Source organism: Dinoponera quadriceps, unplaced genomic scaffold (assembly GCF_001313825.1).
Source record: "Dinoponera quadriceps isolate SergipeBrazil2010 unplaced genomic scaffold, ASM131382v1 scaffold1565, whole genome shotgun sequence".
Lineage (NCBI taxonomy): Eukaryota > Metazoa > Arthropoda > Insecta > Hymenoptera > Formicidae > Dinoponera > Dinoponera quadriceps.
Window position 1 is genome coordinate 2,471,155 of NW_014556124.1, and position 21,841 is coordinate 2,492,995.

The following is a 21,841-nucleotide window of genomic DNA, read 5'->3' on the forward strand; positions in this document are numbered from 1 at the left end:
GAATGACTTCACGCGGGGTCGACAAGGGTGAAAAGAGGGCTGCTTGCAGCTTTGGGAGCGGGAGCCCGGCAGGCCCGACGATGCATTTAATAATTAACTCGCTGGATACACGACGATGGATGTCTGACGGGGTTTCGTCGAGAGGGTCGAGAAGCGCTCGCTCGCTCGCTCGTTCGCGCGCGCGCGCGCGTGGGTGGTTTGTTGCAGAAGCGGCGGTCGGAGGAGAATGGTGGTTCGGGAGCGAGTGAATGGAGAGAGAGAGTGAGGGTGGTGGAGGGTGAAGGGCGAAAGGCGCTGAGGGGGAGGAGTGAGGGTGAGCGAAGCGCAGACGGGGGTGTGAGGGAAAGGGGTAGTGCTTGGGGTAGGTAGGAAGGTTGGCAGCCGGAATGGCTCTCGTGGATGCTGCGCAACGATCAATACACCACGTGATGCCACGCGTCACGTCTCTCTCTCTCTCTCTCTCTCTCTCTCTCTTTCCATCTCGCTCTTCCTCGTTCGCTCCCCCAGCTCTACTCTCGTTCGCTCACTTTCTCCCTCGCCCCTTTCGTACACCCCTACGGCTCTCCGCCACCCTCCGCTGTCTCCTCCCTTTCTCTCTTTCTAGCGCAGCGCCGGCCTATCGCCGCTTCCTTGACTTCGTGACGTAACGCCGCCGGTCCAGACAACGAAGGGGGGAGGGGGGCCGCCGCCGCGTGTTTTCGTTTTGTTCCTGGAAAATACTTCGATTGAGCCGCATGTCGGTTTTAATTGAAATTTCGATCGGCCAGACACTTTTTTCGCGGATCGGACGGTATATCGGGCGGAAATGCCGCGTCTCTTGCGACTCGCGGAGATCCGTCGTCCGTCGTGCGTGTCTGTGCATGGGATTTATCGAGAGAGTCCGACTCGCGCTCGTTTTATCTACTTTCCGGATCGGTTCGCCTAACGTTCGAGCTTTCGTATAATATTACGTTAAACAGCGGGTAACAATAGAAAGGAAGGATATGGTAGCAACCCCGGAGGGGAGAGGGGGAGAAAGTAGAAACATCGAGATCATGACATCATCGGATAGAAATCTGAGAAGTTTCGGGTCCTTTGAGAGGAAGGAAGGTATAAATTTAGCACGGATGCGCGATGGTCCGCGCAATATACGTTCGTATCACTGGAACGCGCTGCGTGTCCGTGGGTCGTGTATACTTTGAAGATTCAGAGCGATTATCTCATATTCCCATCCTCCGCTATGTTAAAAATAAAATCTCTCTTTTACGTTGAAAACCATCAGCTGATGGAGCAATCTTTTCTTCCGGGTTAACGAGACATCTGCGAGACTGGCTGCAATTAGCTTCTAAAGCCGGCGATGCTAAAAGCGACTGTCAGGAACTCGCGAACCGCCTTCCATCCGCTTCCATCTCTTTTCTCTGACGTCACTAAAGAATAGTAGCGCGGGTTAATAAGTTCACGAGGGTTCAACGGTATCCTCCTCCCTCGTTTCGCAGAGTAGTTACGGGGGCGATCGCGGACAGAATCCCTCGCGAAATTCAGCTTCGCTCAGGCTCACCTGATATCTTCCGATAACTCGATTAGGATTGATGCCCCGTCATAACTTTATCGACGGCGCGACGACAGTATGCAACATTCAACCGAGTTCACGCTGCAACCGAGTACTTCGAATTTGCAGTCGCCCCGATGACTCGCGCGCGCGTCCTTTGTGCCTTGACTGCTACGATATCGGCGATGTGATTTATGCTATTCGAAAGCTTACGTGGATTCAACAATGCGACGTCCGAGCAGCGACGTAACGCCAACGCTGGAATCGTTGGCGCTAACGAATTCCGTAAACGAGATTCGTTAGGTGCGATCCGTGCGACCGTACCCGACGCTGACGACGGACTAGTATTGATAACGCCGTGAAAAAAAAAAAAAACGATCGCTAGGAAAATTCTTTGCGTTTGATCTACTTCGAAGACTCGTCTCGAAGATTCGCACAAGCCAGGGCGAGATCGATTGTGTTTCGTATATCAGGTTAAATTAGGTGTAGGGATGAATTGTTAAAATTAAATCGATGCCTCGCAGGGAGAACGGCTGATTTCGCGACTCGACGGTAAAAGAATGGATGCTCTATATTTGCTCGTATAAGGTTTCTCTTTTTGCGCCTCCACTCGTAGAATTATCATTGATCGCGTCCTCGTTCCGCGCGAAGTCGAGGGATAAAAATAGGAAATTAGATTAAAATGCGAGACTAGCGGGATATTAAAAATTAGGGGGGCACGTAAATTAATTGAGTCGCCGCCGGCGTTGCCTTAATAGATGCATCGTGAAAGCCAACGTGAATTCAATGTTGTCAGATAATACGCCTAATTGCACCCTGACATTTGTATTTATCTTTCGGGGAAATATACAATTCCACATAATATAATGGTCGTTGCAGCGAAGCTGCATTTCCTCGACTTTAAACTAGACGACTAGAATTTCATGAGAATTATGTTTATAGTGCAGAGAGGGGGAAAAGGAAGGAGGGAGTGCAAGAGGAAGGAAAGAGAGAGAGAGGGGGATGTTAAACAATTAACGTTGTTCGTTAATTATTTCCCAACTACGATAGTCAGTTTAATAATGTGACGCATACATTCGCAAATATGTTCGTGATTTTACACTCGCGAGAATTAAATTTATTACGAGTATGTATATATATATATATATATATGATTTGTGGTATCTTCTTGCATTCCTCGTTGCTCACATTCGCGCAATCGGACGAGTTCTTTTTCGTATTTTTCTCCAGCGAAATCGAGACGGGATGCCGCAAGCTTCGCTCGGCCGTCGCGAGAAAAAAGAATGGTAAACGCATTTATCGGATGTAATTTGCGCACAGACTTCCGCTTATACCTCCCGCGGTGGAACTTGGCCGATAAAATTTAATTTGCGCGACGTAGGAAGAGAAAGAGAGCGGGAAAGCGGTTCTCGCGTAGGTGCGGCGATATAACGCGCGTGATATAACAGGCGTAAAAATTGTAGAGAAAACTCGGTAAACGTATGACCGAAGAAGAAAACCCGTAGACGTAGAAGCCGGATATTTTCAACGTTAAGTAACGAGAGCAGGGGAGAAGGAGAGAGAGAGAGAGAGAGAGAGAGACGAAAAGAGACGTAAAGCGAGACGCGAACTTAAATTACATATCGCGCTCACGTTTAATTTTATCATACAGCGTCGCTTAATGTAAAATATATTCCACTAGTGTGGCCGACGTTTACGCGACTTTAATGGTCCCTGATAAATTTTCGCACAACACGAGGAATGAAATGAAAGAGTCGCCCAGCGTCGTTGAAAATTTTGCCCTCCAGCGAGCGGGGTATCGTTCAGTTTGTGTGTGCAGGGGATCGAAAGGAAGTAAGGCGGCAGGAGGGATACGATAGTGTGCTACGGGCTTAAATATTCATCCGAGATCAATCGGGTGGATCTGCAATTTCGGGGCGTTGCGAAACGATGTGCGAAATAAACCGTTGAGCGTCTCGCGTCGCATCGAACTTTCCGACCTTCCCTCGTCGAATTTCAAGCGGCTGATTTTAAATCAAATCTAAAGCGTCTCTTTTTTTATGTCTCGGTCTCCTCTCTTTTCGTTCTCCTCCTCCCCCTCTCTTTTTCTCTCTCTCTCTCTTTTCCATGACTTTAATTATATATTTTGTATCGTGTACACGCGCGACTATATATTCACGAGTCGATATTTTAATAACCTACTTCTCATATCTCCCTCTGATGTGTCGCATTAAAATGATAAATTAGAGCGCTTTGCATGAAATTGCATGTTCTTATCCTAATAGTCTATTTCGTTCACTCGCGAGAGCGGCTTTACAATGTCACCTGGCGCATCTTCGACCGGAATTTTTCGGCGTCTCAAGAGTGCAACGATAAAACTAACACCGTTGATGGAAACATTTTATATGCACGGTTCGATATATCGATCGTACGGTACCGCGCTGAGCATCCTGAATTATCCAAGCCGGCTGCATTATTAAAAAATCAAGCGTGTCCAATCGTCGCTTATTTATTTATTTACCGTGAAAAATGTACCCATAACGTTAACAAGGCGCACGAGGATTGAAATTAGCCACATTCGACACGATGTAAAAATACCAATATCCGGGCATGTATCTTAATCTGGTTATTCTTACTGTTTTGGTTTTAACTACGGATGCAAACTTTCGATCATGAATATGCACAGGGTGTCTCAGAGCCACGGGAACTAAGTTCGTGAAGGCGTAGAACTGAGGCGTAGACTAAGATGAACAAAAAAGCCCTTTACCATTTTGCAAATAACCATGCAAAATTTCGAGTTATTAACGATTGAAAATGGCCATGTATAGAGATTTCTTTAATTAATAACTCCAAAATTTGCGTGTTATTTGCAAAATGGTACAGGACATTATTGTTCAGAGTGATTTAATCTACAAGTATACGACAGCTGTTGTACCTAATGACAGGTTCAAAGTTCACTATACCGATGTCTATCGATTATACTTACGAATTATACTAAAAATAGGCACAAAATGCTGTGCAGGAAAGAACAAAAAAATAAAATGTAAAAAGTATGCCTAATAGTCTCGGTCTCCTCATACATGTCCAAGTACTTTTATCTTAATTGCGACGCAAATGCCGGAGTCGTTAACGTCGCGGAAAATTCGTCGATGATCTCATGAGACGATCTCGCGCGAGTTTTCGACATCCGCCCATTGTTCGCGGTGTCTCGTCGGCGCGGCAGGTTGTCAGGAGCAAGCGTGCCGCGTATCCTTCGCGAGTACTTCCGCGGGTATTCTGAAAAGGCGGCGGTGGCGCGACTCGTGCAATTTATTCCAGACTTGCTTTGTGTCAGGACCGTGAATTTGACTGCGCGAAAGCCAAAAGCTCGCGAACGCGGCACCAATTTTCCGCGTCTTCAATCGCGCGCCCTGCCAGCAGCCGGCGCCCAGCCGTTCTCGCCGACGACGTGACGTCGCGGACGCCGGCATATTTTCAATAAACAATGCGCGCTCGACCTAAAAATGCCGAAACGTCGTCGATCGGGAACGCGCTCTGTGACTACGACCGACTCGAATTCATCGTTTATTCGGCGCGGTTCCGCTCGGCTTATAATTTCCGCGCGTTAATTTAAGCGCGTTCCCATTTCTCTCCCTCTCTCTCCCTCTCTCTCTCCCTCCCCCCTCCCTCTCTCCTCTTTCCCTCTTCTCTCTCTATTCTTCTCTCTTTTCTGTTCTCTTTCTATGTGCTTATACGTTTTTGTCAGGCCATTCTGCTTTTCTTTTTCCTCTCTTCTCAAAGACGCAAATTACGCTTGTTTCATTTTAAATTCAGGGAGCGTAGGAAATATGTACGGCGCAAAACCTTCGTTTCATTTGCTTGTCCGGTACGCGAGATGTCTCGGTGGGAGAACGTGTGCTTGAAAAGAAAAAAGAAGGGAAAAAGATACTAACATAATTTCGATCGACATTTTTTCCGTGAGGTAGAATAATCGCCTTCTCGTGCGCGCGCGGCTGCGAGGAAGAGGGAATTAAATTCTCTCGTCACTCGCTCCTGATTCACCATTTCCGTGGTAAATACAACGAACGAACGAACGAACGAACGAACGAACGAACGAACGAACGAGCACGAAAAAACCGAGACGCGGCGGCGACGGAGGCGGCGAATGAACGCCGCCGGGAGAATTCGGAACTTTTTTTTACGAGCACCATGGACACCGGCCAATCAGTGAAGTGACAATGATTTAGGTGCGCGCGTTCTGGATTGTAGTCCGGCAAACACGACCACGCACGTGCGTGTGCGATCTGGCCGCGTGTGAGAGCCTCATGAAACATTCATGCCGATACCGCCCCGTGACACCGCTTAACCCTCGCTCTCGAAATGCGGTAGTCGGCACGGACCGTGTGTTGTATATACATATATATTTTTGACACAGAGGGGCCGGCACGGTATCACCTGGCTGACTTTATCGATGATGAGAAGCACGCTTCAAATACCGGAAATAAAAAGCCGAATAAAACGCGCCTCCTCCGGTCGCGGACTGACTTCGAACGCGAGACACGTGTATTTTTGTAAGCACTTGTTTGCGAGGTTACGTAGGTATTGACAAGTTTCCTCGAAGCTCACGAGAGCGAGATGTTCCCCGTACCTTGAAGAAACAGGGTCAATGTCTGTCTCTTTGATTCTCGGTCGTCGTTTCGAAACGACACGTATGTATTATGTCGAGTGCACCGATCGAGATAATGTTTAATATTTGACGAACGAAATGCACGACCGAGCTTAGCAAATTTTTTTAGGTCGCTTACATTTCGAAACTTTTGTGTAACCGGACACCGAACGAGACGAAACATCGGCTCCACGGCACGGAGATTTAACTTTCAACTTTCACACAGCTCCGACACAACGACGTAAGAATAATATAAGTGCCAAGTAATACCGCTCATCCTCCCGACGATTTATTGTCAAAAGACAATATTAATAATTCATCGGGCGATTTTTCGTCGGCGATTAGAGGGTGCGTGGGGGGGAGGGGGGTGTAATTTTCTGTTCATAACTTAACTACTACGTGATGGAGCCAGCTGTGGCGAAGTTATTAATCCTGCTAACAAGAAGCGAAGTGTACTTTGTACGCTCGCTTTGCCTGCCACCCCCGTGTTTAACTTCCCGTTCAAAAGCACCAAAACCATAACACGGCGATATATTCGCACGTGGAGTCGCAGTTTGAAAGCCCCCTTCGAACTTTCATTTTCCCCCCGGTGGAAGTTTGGCGAGCGGTATCGCTGACCACGAAATAACCAAGGAAGAAGCTACTCGGAAACTCGCGGAAAAGATGTCAGTCGGCAGTCGCTTAGAAAAAGCGATAATTCTTTTCTTTCTCAATCCGTCCTGCTCGGAATATTCAACCACCGGTCTGCGTCGTCGTGTAACCGAGTATATTGTAAATCGCAGAAGAGAGAGAAGAAGAGAGAGAGAGAGAAAGAAGAAAAAAAAGAAAAAAGAGAATAGGTCAAGTTAATACGAAGCACCCTTGACATTAATCGCAACCGGCAGCGTCTAGCCGATTCCGTAGTCGCGCGTAAGCTCGGCCGTTGAAATTAATTTTCACGCGAAACGATCCCTGGCAACTATGGGGAAAAATGCGATCCCGATAATGACTTAATTCCGTTCGATCATGGCGCGCGTCCCACGCGAGGGATGATATGCACCTCCGGGGAGTCGATACGGTGAACGCGTGAGCTACCTCCTCTTCCGACCTCTGTTCCTCCTACTCCTTCGTCTTCCTCCACCCATCTCTCCCTCTTTTCCTCGCGGAAACGAGAAGACATCATAAATATGATAATCGGTGGTTTAGGTACGGCGTGTTCGGCATACCGATAAGTTTCCTGCCCGCCGTCTTGCCGATGCAAGCGAGATGAAACCTGCTCTGGGCTCGTTGCTGGCAAACATTTAAATTTGAGAACGGTACGCGACGCAATTAAGGGCTTTAGAGGGGATCCCCTGTCGCCTCCCTGCGATCCTCCCTCTTCCCCCTCACGCTGGGAAGCGCGCGCGTGTGCAACGATGCAGCGAGCCGTGGCAATAAAACTTGTCCCGTGTCTCCTCTCTCTCTCTCTCTCTCTCTCCGCTCGGAAAAAGAGACTCGCGCGAAACGTCATTTCCTCGCGCCTCTTTTTCGCGCCGCAGCTCGCCGCGCAAAATTCTCCTCGCGACTTCGCGAAGACGCAATCCCAGCGTCCGTAAACAACGCGATTACCGGCGCGCGCGCGCCAGATTTCTCGCTTCACGGTTCCGCCTCGCGGAGCCCTCGACGACCGTAATGGAGGATTTACATATTATTTTGGTTCTACACTCGTTCGCATTCATGACGCTCTTATTGAAATTCTTCACTTCGTGAAAGGCGCGCGGCACGAGTCTCGCAATAATTACTTTTCCCTTTGTTTCCATTTTCACCGCTGTGTCTCCTCTTATTTGTAACTTCGAGGAGCATCGTCTTCTCCCGATAAGATCTACTATCTGGGAAGATGTACTTATCTCGGAAGATGTATCTGCTCTTGGTAAGATCGTCAGGGGGGAGGTATTCGAGATAAATCGATACTTTTCGAATATATTGCAATCGGAAAGAGATATTCAAAATAAAATGACCATATGCAAGAAGGATCCAACCCGCAGAATTTGGAGATTTTGTTACCAATGGGTAGCCCATAGGTCTTTCTATATCAAATAAAAGTATCCAAGCTTTATGAACGCCAAAAATTAATTAAAAACAACTTTTGTTCTCTATTAGTTGTGTCATTTTTGACTAGTCATGTCTTTTTTACTTATTTCTTTGAAAGTTAAGATTGTCAACGAATACCTTAAAATTGAAAAGGAAATGGATGTTTGAACGATTGTAAGGAACCTCAGTGTTATTTATACTTTTTAAGTCAAATGCATCAAATTTTCATCTCCATTTCTCTCGAAACGTACTTCATAAAGAATTGGATTTTTCTCGCATACGGCGAGATCTAAAAGAGGACAGTTTTCTGAACAATATTTCGTGATTACAACATTTGCCTAATGTATAATATGAATTTGTGTTACCTACAATGTGTAAAAAAAAGAGAGAAAGGACCTCCGATCACGAATCCGGACGGGCTTAAATCAAACTCCGCCGCTGCCGACAGAATTAAGAAGATTTCATTAAAATTAATGAAACGCCGCGTCGCGACGTCACACACGACGAGGGGAAGCCGAGACCATAATTGGAGAGGTCTCGACTATGGCAGCTGCACAACCCTTTGTACAGTCCGCCTACCCCCTTCAGCCGCTACAGCCCTCGTTCAAGCATATCGCCCTGTTTCTCTGTGTTACCATCCATGAACTTCTCTCCCCCCCCCCCTCCTCTTTCTCTCTTTCTCTCCGTGCGGGTTTTATTATTTTTAGAAAAAAATTACCTTCACGCTTATCGTGTTACTACGCGGATTGCGCACAAGGACGCGACGTCGTCATGTTTCAACGTGGAATCTCTGCCTACGAAACGCCGATATGCGCGTCCCACATATTGCTAAATGCAGCCGTTTATTTCCCCGGTGCGCGAGTACAATAATATTGGACGCTGCACTCGTGTTTAAATTGAAACTCGGCGGAAACTCGAAAATCGAATCAAACGCATTTAGCGCTGCCGAGTGTGCTTAGAATAATACGGGGAGCGCGTCGGCGTCGCGTATTATTGCGCATTTGGCGATCAGTAAATTTGGAAATGGTTAGGCGGAACAAATATCGCACAACGCGATTAACATCATGTTCGATAATAGATATTGGGCTTGATCACGAATCACCCCCCCCCCCTCCCGTGAGTCCATCTTTCCTCGCGATTCGAAGTTCCAGTAAGAGTCGACGAGACGTCGAGCATCGAAAGGGTGTTTTTAAAGCTCCGGGAGTTCGCGTGGAAACGCGACACTACGTGTTTACGACTTGCGCACATACGAGTGCATTATCGCTCGGGAAGAGCGATCGTGGGATAATGCGTCAGCGTAACTATTAATTTCATCGGTTTACATCGTGTTTCGCATTCACACCCCTTTCCGCCGTCACGCGCCCGCCTGGGGAGAAATTAAATTTTCCGGTAGTTTCCGTGCGTGTGTCGGCCGGTCTCGGCTAACTAACCGGTTTATTTCCCGCGATCGCGAGGAATAACAACTTTATTCCCGTCCATGACGGCTTCCCTTCGCGCTTTTCGCGAGCATAAATACCGCGTTAGCCCGCGCGAGGGTGTTTGCCTTTACGAAAAATCGCGTCGTTACTCGCATCTCAGCGCTGCGCCGTCGTGTTTACGCGGATGTCGGGGATGAGGAGGGTACCTCAGGCTCCCCGGCTTTTCTTTGCAAACAGATTTGCGAATCAATTTTGGAACGGATTTCCTTTGTATCCCCCTGTCGAAAGGTCAAAACCATAATTTCGCCGCGATAAAAGATTAAAAATTGTGCGGAGGATCTGTCCGAAGTGGCTTTCCGAAGTAATTTTCGCGAGGATGATCGGCTCTACCGCGCTTTTCTCGGTTTCTCATCTGAAAAGGAAACTCCAATTTCTCCTCGCACAAAATCACGAATCGGTGACTTTAACCGGGATGAAATTTAATAGAAAAATGACTCTCCTCCGTCTCTCCTGTTCTTTTGCTCTCAAAGAGAAACGATATGCGCACAGAGCGAGGAAGCACTACTGAAAAACGGGCCGGATCTAAAAATACGACGCGAGCGACAGCGTGTTTAGTAACGCACGTGCCATGTATACGTAATATCGGCATTCCGGGAAGAGTTATTCTCAATAATGACATTCGCGGATCCCTTCGCGTGCGGTCCGAGACCTGACCCTTTAAGCCAGACGAGCTTTTCTATGGCCTCCACCTGCAGGGCTGGTATTGTGAGTCCTTCCTCTTTCTCTCTCTCTCTCTCTCTCTCTCTCTCTCTCTCTCTCTCTCTCTCTTTTCCTCTTTCTCGCTGCTTCTCTCTCTCTCTCTCTCTCTCTCTCTGTTGCTGGCAAAAGAGTTTTTTGCACGCACCCACACGCTCGAACGATTACGCCTACACTCGGGCGAGTTTGCTCGCTCGATACACGTGTGCATACATGAGCACGATATCCCATATCGTACTGCACAGAAACTCCCCACTGCGAGAGGCATGGAGAAAGGGGCAGGGAGAGAGCAGTAGAGAGGGAGAGAGAGAGAGGGAAAGAGAGAAAGAGAGGAGAGAGCTTTGAAAGCTCTCGCGCCTCTCGCCCAGACTGTCATTTCGATCCTGACTGAAAGAGTACCAGCGGTTCTCAGCCGGAAAAACCCGGCGTGAAAGGTGGAAAAAGCTTCGCCGGGAATTCGATGATTGACAGCACGCGGCTGGCGTGGATAACGAGCGGCGGGGCGCTTTATGGGAAGTGTACATTGCGAAATGATTTTCTCGACGGACGATGGCGTACTGGGTGGCCGGTAATTGGATATACCATCGGTAAAAAGAACGGGTCTCGCGCTAAGCATGAGATGATATTTTTACACGCGGATGCATATCGCGTCTCTATTCTCTATGGTAGGATTATACGGTATAAGATTATTCGTGCTTGAAACGAGTCGAGTGTATTCGTGAACGTCAGTAGCGAGTCATTGCATTTTTATTTACAGATATCTCGAGATAAATCAACGTGCATATTTTTGACATTAAATTCCAAAATCGCAAGTTCCTTGACTCACACGACCCTTCCGAATGGTGGTAGTGAGCTCTTGTCACCAGTGTCTAATCAATAATTGCGACTATTGCTATAACCGGGAAGTTAAAGCGGCAACAGTAATAACATTTCCGTTAGTGTTTCTTGTTTTTTTTTTTTTTCAAACAGCTGGAATGTTTCTCTTAGAAAAGAGCTTACAATCTGCAACTTCAGCTGAAACACACACACACACACACACACACACGCACAAAAGGATAATATAAAAATCAAATCAACAGCAATTGGACCGGAATTCTCGAGTACCTCTGTTCGCCTCATTTCCTTCGGCGTAATTATGAAAATCGCGGACAGAAGGGAGGAAAATGAAAAAGAAGGTGTGCGAGCGCGGTTTCCGGGAGGACGAGTTTTCTTAACGAGCACCCGGTATACGCGACGTGTGTATGCAGCGAGTGGGCCCGTTGTAACGCTTCAGCCGGTCCCTCTACCCTCTCGCGCCCCTTTCTCGCCTCCCTCTGTGCCTCCGTGGAGAGTCGAGGGAGAAGCGGAAGAGAGGGTGTGCAGACACCCTACCTGCCCCCCTCGTCTCGCTCGCCCCCTTTTGCCGCCCGCCCGCCCACGCCATGATCAATATTACGCCCCAGAGCTACGGCATCTAAACCGACCTCGAGACGGTCTTCTTCTTCCTGCTCGAAGCATCCGCAAGCGGCACGACGGCGGCGGCGCAACTTCCGTTCCGAAACTTTTCCAGCACGCGAAACCGGAAACCGAGAGCGAGAAATTAGAAGCTGAAGAGGCGAATGCCGGTCTGGATCGCGCGGAGGGGCCTCGCTGCAAAGTTTCCGCGAGATCTCCCTCCTCGCTCCCCCCGTCCTCCCCCTCCTCGCATTTCCCCTCCCCTCCGTCGGCCTTCACACCCCACGCCGGAAGGGGTCGGAATGGAGTCGATAATAGTCCCGGTAATTGCGTTGCTCGCTTGGGTATTCGCTGTCATACGAAATCGCCGAGATTGATTTTGCGGGCTCGATAAGTACCGCGGTCAAGTCTGGTCCTGAAGGGCGCCTCGTCGTTCGTCGTCTCCCAGTCTCGCGAACGATCCCTCCGCGACAGGCTTTTTTCCCTACTGACACATTGCGGCGCGCCAGAAATTGTTTCCGCAAGTCCGCGAGGCTCGTCGGTTAATAAACTCGGGAGTCGCCACGAGCGACGGATTTCGCGCAGCGAGATAGGAAAAGGACGGGCGCGCTCTTCTCTCTTTTTCCTTTTTCTGTTAGAATCCGAAAAAGAGAATTCGTTTCCTTCCGAAGCGCGAAGCGAACGCACGTGTTAAGCGGCGTCACGTCATATTCCTCTCGGTGTATCAATTTCGTCGAGATGCAATTTCTCATATCGACGAAATAATTCGACCGTATTAAACATCGTCGCCGATTATGACACGGAAATCTCCCCGGGGGAAGGGAGGGGGAGGGGGGATGTACGGTCTTCGCAGTTTGTGACTGGTCTGACCGCGGCAAGATTGCTTTACATAAACCCGCGCGTCAGGCCGCATCAGTTTGATCCCCCCTAGAATCTCCTCGGAGATGCCGCGTGGGCGACGCGGGGACGTCTCGTCATCCGCTAACAGCGCCTCGACCGACCGACCTCGGTTCGATCAGCCGGGTTCACAACTACCAGGAACCATCAAGGATTCCCGTCTCCCTGTCCTCTCCGCGGTTGGGATACATTCGTATTCGTACAAGTAGTAATATGCCGGTCTGATCGGCCGAGAGAAGCGCGAGCTTCTGGAGCGGACTGGAGCGGCATTATTTCACGTGACACCCCCGCCGTCCAACCTTCTGGTCGGACTGTACGCGGCTAGGTCAGGGACTGTACGTCTGCTTCTCCAATCTGCGAGCTATTGTGACACTCTCCGCTCCTCTCCGCTTCTCTCACTGCCTCTCTCTCTTTCTCTCCGCTCTCTTTCTCCCTTTCGGTCTCTTCGCCGCTCGCCTTCCTCGTCGTCTCTTCGGCCCTCTTTCTGCCTCTTTTCCCTTTTCCTTCTGTTCCAGCCACTTCTTTGCCATCCCCTCGCGCGAACCCTTCCTTCGTCTCCTCTTCCCTCTCTCGTCGGTCGTCGTCGTCGACGTCCTTGCGGCGCGAGGGACCATCCTTCGGGACCAGACGGCGGTGTCCCGCTTGTTCCCCGTCCCTTCGCGCCCGTCACGCGCCGTATCAACGTGAAAATTATTTACCCCTTCTTCGCAGACGCGAGAAATAGTTATAAAATGGGGAGGGGGGTGGGGGGAGAGGACGGTCTCGGGGAACGCGCGGCAACGATCGCGAGTATCGTTACGACTGCGGTCGTTGATATCGCATTTGCATGATTGCGCACTGACCACACGCGCGAGGTCAATGACGCGCGAGTTGCGAGCGCGTTGAAGTGCGCGCTGTGTCGTCGCCGGAAGTTTCAGCGGGGCGTTTGCGCGGGAATTTTTTGCCTCCTAACGCACACACCGTGCGTAGCGACCGGCGGATGTAGAAGGAAAAAAATGCGGTGGTGATATTCACGCGAGTTCGCGCAAGAAGGCAATTAAACGCAGGAAGAGTTTTAATTCTTTCTTCTTCTCTTCTTCCCGGAGTAGAACCTGCCCGGTAAATAAAATGTAGCGCCGCCGCAGCGCTCTGTATGTGTTCAGGTGAAATTTCGCCGTGGCCGAATTTTTTGCAGGACCGCGCGCGCATGACGCGCCGAGCGGATGGATTTCACAGTGCTCTCGCGAGTCACTCGGCGGAGCGCGCTTTCCCGAGCTCTTCAAGCGTTCCATTGTCACGTCGCGTCGCCATCCTCCGGGAGTAGGCGACATCGAGAACAATCCGACGTTGTTATTTTTAGACGCGGTAAAACGGCTATTCAAACGTCATGGGAATATTAAACGTCGGCCTCGGATCGCGGAGATCCGTAATGTCAAGAATTATTCCGCGGGAAAGTCGGCTCCCGTCTCGCGTTCCTCGCGGCCGGACGGGTTTTCACAGATCGCACGAAAGAATCGTCGTCGTTCATCTCGTGAAAATCACTCGGATGCGCCCGCGATCCACGGGACCGCCCCGTACCGCGGGGGGGGGGGGGGAAGCGTAATTATTCTCCCGATTGGATAACTCGTCGCTATCCGTTTTCGCGATATCCATTTTGCAACGTCGAATTTTCGCGAAATTTACTCGCGATTACGGGATGCGCCGTCGGTTAGCCAATTTCGCGATATAATCTGCGAAATCTGCGCAATCTCGCTCCGCGCGAGCCGAGTTTCTCCCTCTTTCCTCTCCCCGCGGATCACGGTAACTTAATGAAGCCCTTATTAACCGCGGGCTTAAAGCCGCCCTCAGAGAGAGGGCCCTCAAGATGTCTGGAACGGCAGGAATCGATCGATATCCGCGGCATTCGGGATTCTTTCGCGCAAGAGAGAGAGAGAGAGAGAGAGAGCTTTCAACGCTGCCGTTGGCGCGAGTGTGCTCCATCGAGGGAAAACCTATTTTCCGCGGTCATTTGTACGCGGAAAGTGTTTGCCCACCAATCCAGATTTTATACCCGGCACGTTTGCGTCGCCAGTATCGAGATTCATTTACTTGAAAACCAAAAATCACACAAAATATATATAAATATATGTACACACACATACACACAACACTTGCATGCGACATTTGAAAACGTCACAGTCAGTCGGGTTATGAATCCAGAGGGTGAAGGGGTCGGTATATCGTGGGCGGATAATCGATATAAAGTTGTTTTTCAAATCGTGGAAAAACGGACGATTCGGAGGAGTGTTTCTCGCGGATGTACCGTGCGTTTCAGCGAGCATATTGTTCGCGAAAACTTCTCTCAATTAACAACGTGAACGTGTAGAATAACTGAAGTTCCGCGTTCAAAGTGGAGAAGGCCCCTTTCATTTTGTAAATAACATCCACGCACGCTCGCCTGCACGCTGGAGTAATTACCGAAATATCATTTACGAGAGAGCTTTTAACTATTTCTTTATTGCACCGGGTTAACGCCGGAAAACGGCGTTAACGATTAGAATTAACGAACGAGAGTGAGTTCCACGTGACAATTAAATTGCGCGACCGGCGCGCGACGCTGGCCGTCCTTTCGTCATTTAGAAAAGAGGATCCCGCGGTTAGAACCTGTAAATACGATCCACATACTTTCCGATCACTTACGGGCAAGACGGAACTTAGTTTCTCGCTCGGAACTTCGTCGTGCCGGGCCGCGGAGTGGATTTTCCGCCCTTTCTCGAAAGCGACCCACGGAACTGATTTATCGGTCGCCTTCTGATGGAGGAGCCAGGAGGCGCTTTTACTTAGATAGCTCGGCGGTAGCTCGCGAAATCGGATATAGGAGGGAGGCTGTGTGCTGTATATATATATCGTCGCACTCGAGAAAATGTTTGTCGCGAGAGGTAGCAGCAGATATCGGCGGGTTTTCCGTCACATAAATCCACTTTGGGCGGACGCAGCCCAGGCGTGTCGTGCGCGCACGACGCACATAGGTGAAAAGAGGAAGGAAGGACGTCACACGCCGGGCTGGATAATGCATAAGTGACGGTAGCGGCGCGTTGTGGGAATCATATCTCGAATTATGAATAAAATAGCAGCCGTCTCCGATGTACAGGAGAGAGGCGAATATCGACCGTGCCGAATACCGCCTCCGTTACCGCCGCCGCCGCGACGTACGTGGAGAATCGCGCGCGCGCGTGTGTGTGTGCGAGCGCGTGTATGCAACCGTTGATTAATCCCGCAATTGCATCTCGGCTCGGACGATCGAAGTTGCCGAAGTTCCATGCGGCATGCCGGATTTCGATGAACGTGGAAACGCGCGGCCGGAGAGAGGAGGTTGTTGCGAGCGATGCGCTCGCCGAGCGAATCAAACTTCACTCGTACCGGACGCGGATCCGTAGAATTTGCATTACCGTCGATGAAGCGCCGACAACGAAAGAGTATCGGCGCCGGTGCGCCTCGGTCAGATCCGTTGATCCCCGCTGACTATTTCCGTCAATCAGATCGTTCGTTGGTAACGATCTGATTAATTCCCTGCTTCCGCGCGCGACTTCACGCTTTTCTTCGGAGATTTCAGATTTATTGTGCATTTCATTATTATGTATATATTTATTTATTTATTTTTATATTTATATAATTGTATGTTTATTATATTAAACGTTTTTCATGGAGAACGTCTATAAGAGCAAACTGGAGTCACGTATAGAGTGATCAACCGTCCCAATTTTCGCGGGACATTCCGATTTCCGGCTCTCATTGATCCGGAAATAGTCATCTGGTCATTTAGACACCAATCAAAAGTCGCTATTATTAACAAAATATAGCATATTATCGATCGCTCTATAATTTATTACTATTTACAGACATTATAAATATAGATTTACTCGGTACTTTTTGAAAAAAAAAATGAGGGGAAACCAAGAGATATTTAAGAAACCGAATAAGCACTTCACTACTATGAAAACACAAAACTATGAAAACCATTCAGTTGATTGTTTGATCTTGACATAATAATGAATAAACATTTCACTTACTTACCTACGTTCGCCTAATTTATTTATCTTTTATTTTTCACTGAAAGTCCCGATTTCTTTGTGTCCCGACCTTTAAGATCGATATCCCGTAATTGGATGATCAAGAGTTAGCCGTCCTAGTCACGTATGACGCACTCTGTGAAATTATCAATCTGCCACTTCCTATCAAAAATAATACGGCACACGCGCTCTTCATTCATTCGTGTGTCCTTTCAATTTCGCAACGGTCACGTAAGAGTGTTATTCTTCGCGACTGCATCCTCGCCGGTCCGATTGACTGCTTCCCGACAAAATGACAAACACTGGAACACGTACCGCCGGGCGCGTAAGAATGATATATGCCCTCGTGAAGCGGTCCACGTGTCATCGGAACGTGCGTCTGAATTATCGAAGTATCGGATCACCGGAGGGTGTTCCGCGACGTGCCGCGAATTCGAAAGCGTGGATTTCGAGGCCGTCTATCGTAGATGAGATAATTGCGAGAGCCGGCTCCCGCTTCGATCGGCCGGATGCGACGGACGTCATAGGACGAACGTAATTTCCCGTTTTAGTATTTTCCTATTAGCGCGTGTTACGCCCGCGGCATTAAGCTCACGTGTGAACGGTGACCCGATGTCTATAGCCCGATTACTTCCCCCCGTCGGTCGCTTTACACCCCGATAACGCTCTCTCCGATGTACGCAGAAACCCGCTAGTGCTTGTAATTGTCCTCAGGAAAACGCGCGCGCACTCGAGCGATCGAAGCTGTCCGAAGGAAGCTGCAGCGAGTAAAGCACGGTGAAACGAGTTCTACGTAACTGAAATAACTTCTTTCTATCTCAGAAGTGAATATGTATGTCACGTAAGTTGCGCTTTATATTACGTCGTAAGGTAATTTCGAGAATATTTGAGGATCTCGAAGGAGAGCATTTTCGAAATATTTACGCGATATTTACGAAATATTTATTTATAAAACATTCTACGGAATTTCTAAATCTCTAATGTAAATCGATTGTCTGTTGTTGCAAATTCATTATATAATGCTGTTAATTTCTTCTACTCATTGCCAGTAGTATTTAAAGGTTCTATTATGCGTGCGATCTCTTAACTCTCTTATGTACTGATCAAATTAATTTATTTTTTATCTTTCTTCTTTTATTCATAGCTGCCTCTCTTTCTTATTTTCTGTGCATCTAGAGATCCTGTGCATCAGGAGATTATTATTTTATATTACATGCTGAAGGGTCTCTTTTTCCCGTAAATAAAGATTATTGTTATTATAAGATGTTCGCGCGCTAATTTTGGAATTTCGGAGTCATAAAAATAGGGTAAAAATAGAAATCGGTTTTTAAAGGAGACGCAAATAGTTGAGTTAGATAATTCGGATTAGTTCGATTAAACAATTAGGCGAATAAAAATTCCCCACGAAAATACAAACTTCTCTCTCGGACCTTTCGATCTCTTTTCTTGCTCTTTCTACGACGACTCTCCGGTATCTTCTTGCGAAAATTCGTCGGAACTTCGGCAAAGACGGAAACCTAATACCAGGAGGTAGCTTGCGAGAGATAGCCTCGTCATCGATAGTTTTCGATCTCCATAAACCCGGTACACGGTTGTTGTCATGGCAGGATGCCGGTCCCCGTATCGGCGCCCCACCGGCGGAATGTCGGCGCAAGAGGCACTCTAGCGAGCTTAATTGACGTAGACTCGTTGCTAATTAGTTTACATTACACTCTCCGTATCCTCCAGGTCCTGCCAAGTCGCTCTCCAGCCCGCGCTTTCCCCGATATTGCGGGCTCTTTAACGTCGAGCTTCGTCACGCTGCAACTAGAGGTACGCCTGTGTGTACACGCGTATCGAGCGTGTCGCAACGCGATGCTCGGCCACGCGTGTTCGCACTCTGACGTACTTTCGACGGCCATCCCCGCTTCTGAGTGCGTCAGAGTGCTTGTTCGTCGGATCTCGATGGCATTTACGCGAACGGGCAACGGCTGAAGCGTCCCGATCGCTCTGAGAACAAATTAACGGCGATGAAACGAAATATCTACCCGAATAAGCGCGAAACTACGTCACGTGCGACGTGGGCTTTGCGTCGTCTGATAGCGAAGGCTGGACGGTTATAATGACTACGTAATGTGCGCGCATTAACGGCAATACGCAGAGAAAACATTTTACATTAAGCCGTAATAACGATCATCATTGTGTTTACGGGGCGCGTTTTTTTTTTGCATTCGCGTTTTCACAGGGTCGAGCGTTAAAGTGCGACAAGCTTTTATTTCGTAAGCCCTGTCCCACCCGCTGCCCCTCCGCGAGTTTAACAACAACATAATAAACGTGGCATTTGCATTAAATATCAATAATCCCTCCGTCGCTGAACCTTCATTTTTCGCGAGCCGCTTAACGCGCCATTTGCATGTTAAAGCAACGTTGGCGCGCGAGAATCTAAATAATCCGATCAAACGCGGAAATTTAATGAGACGCGATTGGCGAGCACTTGTGAATTATTATATAACAAACGGCCAGGCGATCGCGATCGATTGCCGATTCCTCGCCGCAGGGACGACTGCTAATTTTCCTTATGGGACAAAGGAATAACACGAGAAGCAATTCCGGATATAACGAGAAGATGCGACGCCTAAGGACACCACCGGAATCCGATTATGAGAAGCGATAGAGAAAAAGAGGCGATCCAGCGAAAAGAGTAAATAACGGTCGCGCTTCCTTTGAGAACTTAATTCCCGAATTAATCGTTTATTTGCACGGTCCGGCTTTGCGCGGATAGCGCGCGCGCGCGTTTCGCGGGAAAACAATTGTTTCTTCCACTCTACTTTAATTTACTTCGGGATGGTTTATCGAGATGAGCGTGGTTTAAAGTAGCGCTTTTTATTAGTTCGCGAGACCGGAGAAACGAACCTTCCAATTTGCATCTCCGTTGAACGACGAATATCTGTCCGATCGCGAGTCATATTTTCCAGGTAGAAAAATTATGTTTATAAGAGAGGAGAATGAGGTAATACCGGTCAGTGGGTAATGCCGGTCATCTCTGTATCTCGACTGTGGTTGGTACGAATTGAATTCTTGCAAATTCCGTCTTCTTTAAGAAGGGCCGTAGAAAACATCGGACAAAACACCGCTATCTTAGCATTGTTCACGGCTGAGCTGTTGCGAAATGTTTGTTCCGTCGTTTTCTGATGTACAGATCGTTGCTGAAGAAGCGTGGCAAGTCGATATTATTTATTCGTGTCAAATTATTGCGCTGTTTCGCGCAATGTCATTCAAACCTTCTAATTTACGGTAAGAGTATTGGTTGTCTGAATCGGTGGATCGTTGTAACGTGGTTAAATCTACTCGTATTTGTGAAAACGTGTAATTTGAGTAATGCCGGTCAGTCGATGCTAGAATGACCGGGATTAACGGTCATGTCCTCTTTGTGGGGAATTTCAGGGAAATGACGAAATATGATTTTTCGCTGCATATTTTGCGAACTTTGGATTGGTACAAGAATCGTACCGATTGGGATACTCCCGATGAATATCATTGCGATGAATGCAATAAACAATTGGCTATGTTTCAAGATATTACGTGCAAAACTTTTGTCATATCTTTTTTTCGATAAATACGTTCAATTTTTAGTGAAATGCATGTCTTCACTGGTTTTAAACATCGTTGACCGGCATTACCCTAAGGTCGGGATAATCCCAGTCAAATTTTATTTTTCGCTTTTTCATTTGTTTCTCTGGTGCACATTTTTATGGAATTTCTTGCACCAGTCTATATCATAGTAAATACCTGTAGATAATCATTGTATCAAACAGATCCTCAATCCGACATTTCTTGCCAATTTTATGAGAGTTTCCACTTAGGTGACCTCTATTACCCCGTTTTACCCTAATATTTCGGATGCGAATGTTTGATACATAAGAGGAGAAATTAGGATCAAAATTATAAAGTTGTATATCAAAGATATTTACATTAATCAATACTGATAGAATTACGACCCGCGAACGCGGATATTTTAATGTGACAGATCTCGAATTGCAGCGTTAGATAAACCGAAGAGAAAAGCGAAAAAATAATTCGATAACTAAACTACAAAATAGTTCGCATTCTTTCGATCTACGCAAACAGGTCTCACATTTCTGTCATCTAAAACAATGGAAATACGCTCGAAATGGTTGAAATTTCAACGCAAACTCGGAGACACCAGATATAAATGCAAATTTCACAATTCGTGTGTGTTGTTTTACTTCGATTTTAGATTCCGTTTCGAACCTAAAATTCTATTCCGGGTTGACCTATATGCGCCTCAAAGTTTGATTTGAAGCTTCAAATCGCGCGTAAAATTTCGAGCTGTCTCAAATTTTACGTTTCAAATACCCGGTCATCGTACTCATCAAATTCGAACTTTTTAATTCACGATCCCCATAAGTTTCCTTGAATGTTTTAAAGCCCCGAAGTTCTCGAGGTCCGCTCCAGAGAGGTCAGATTCTCTCGCGTTTGAACTTTATATTCCGTCTCGAATCCCCCGCTCGAGACTTTCTCCCCCCTCCCCCCCTCTCATTCTCTTACCCATATAACACGATAAAAAAAGATTCCCGCTTTTCTCGGGCTTCTATTTTCTGCGCGTCTCCGCGATCCTTCCTTCATAATTGTCAGGAAGCTCCCCGTCGTGTCGTCTCATGGAACACGCGACTTGCGAGTGCAATTCGTCCGACGAGTCGTCGCGTACTTAACGGATGCACGATATCGTAGACGCTGGTCTCGTGGCTGAACGCACCCTCTGTCGCGCACCCTCCTTCTCTCCATTTCGTCACCGCGAACGAACGTTTTACGGACGTCTCTCTCTCTCTCTCTCTCTCTATTTTATCTGTGAATTTTCCCCCTCGTATCGAGCGAAAACGACGGGGATGCGATACGCGTATACCGACGTAAGCTCGGGACTTGTGCGGCGGTGATGATGCCCCCGGTCGTTTATGAACTACATTACATGTCTATGAAACAGATCCCTGTTCGGACCCATCGGAGTCGAGGCAGTTAGCCGAGTTACGTTATCACAACAGCTGCTCCCGAGCGTTATCCTCGCCAAACGTTCGCCCTCGCGGGGAACTCATTTCGGGGGGGGGGGGGG

General features: G+C 48.0%; 1 protein-coding gene across 1 annotated transcript in view; it reads right to left on the bottom strand.

Annotated features, from left to right (window-relative positions):
* The window catches only part of LOC106746722, a 56,387-nt gene that overhangs the window by 34,461 nt on the left and 85 nt on the right, over nucleotides 1-21,841 (bottom strand). The window lies entirely within an intron of this gene.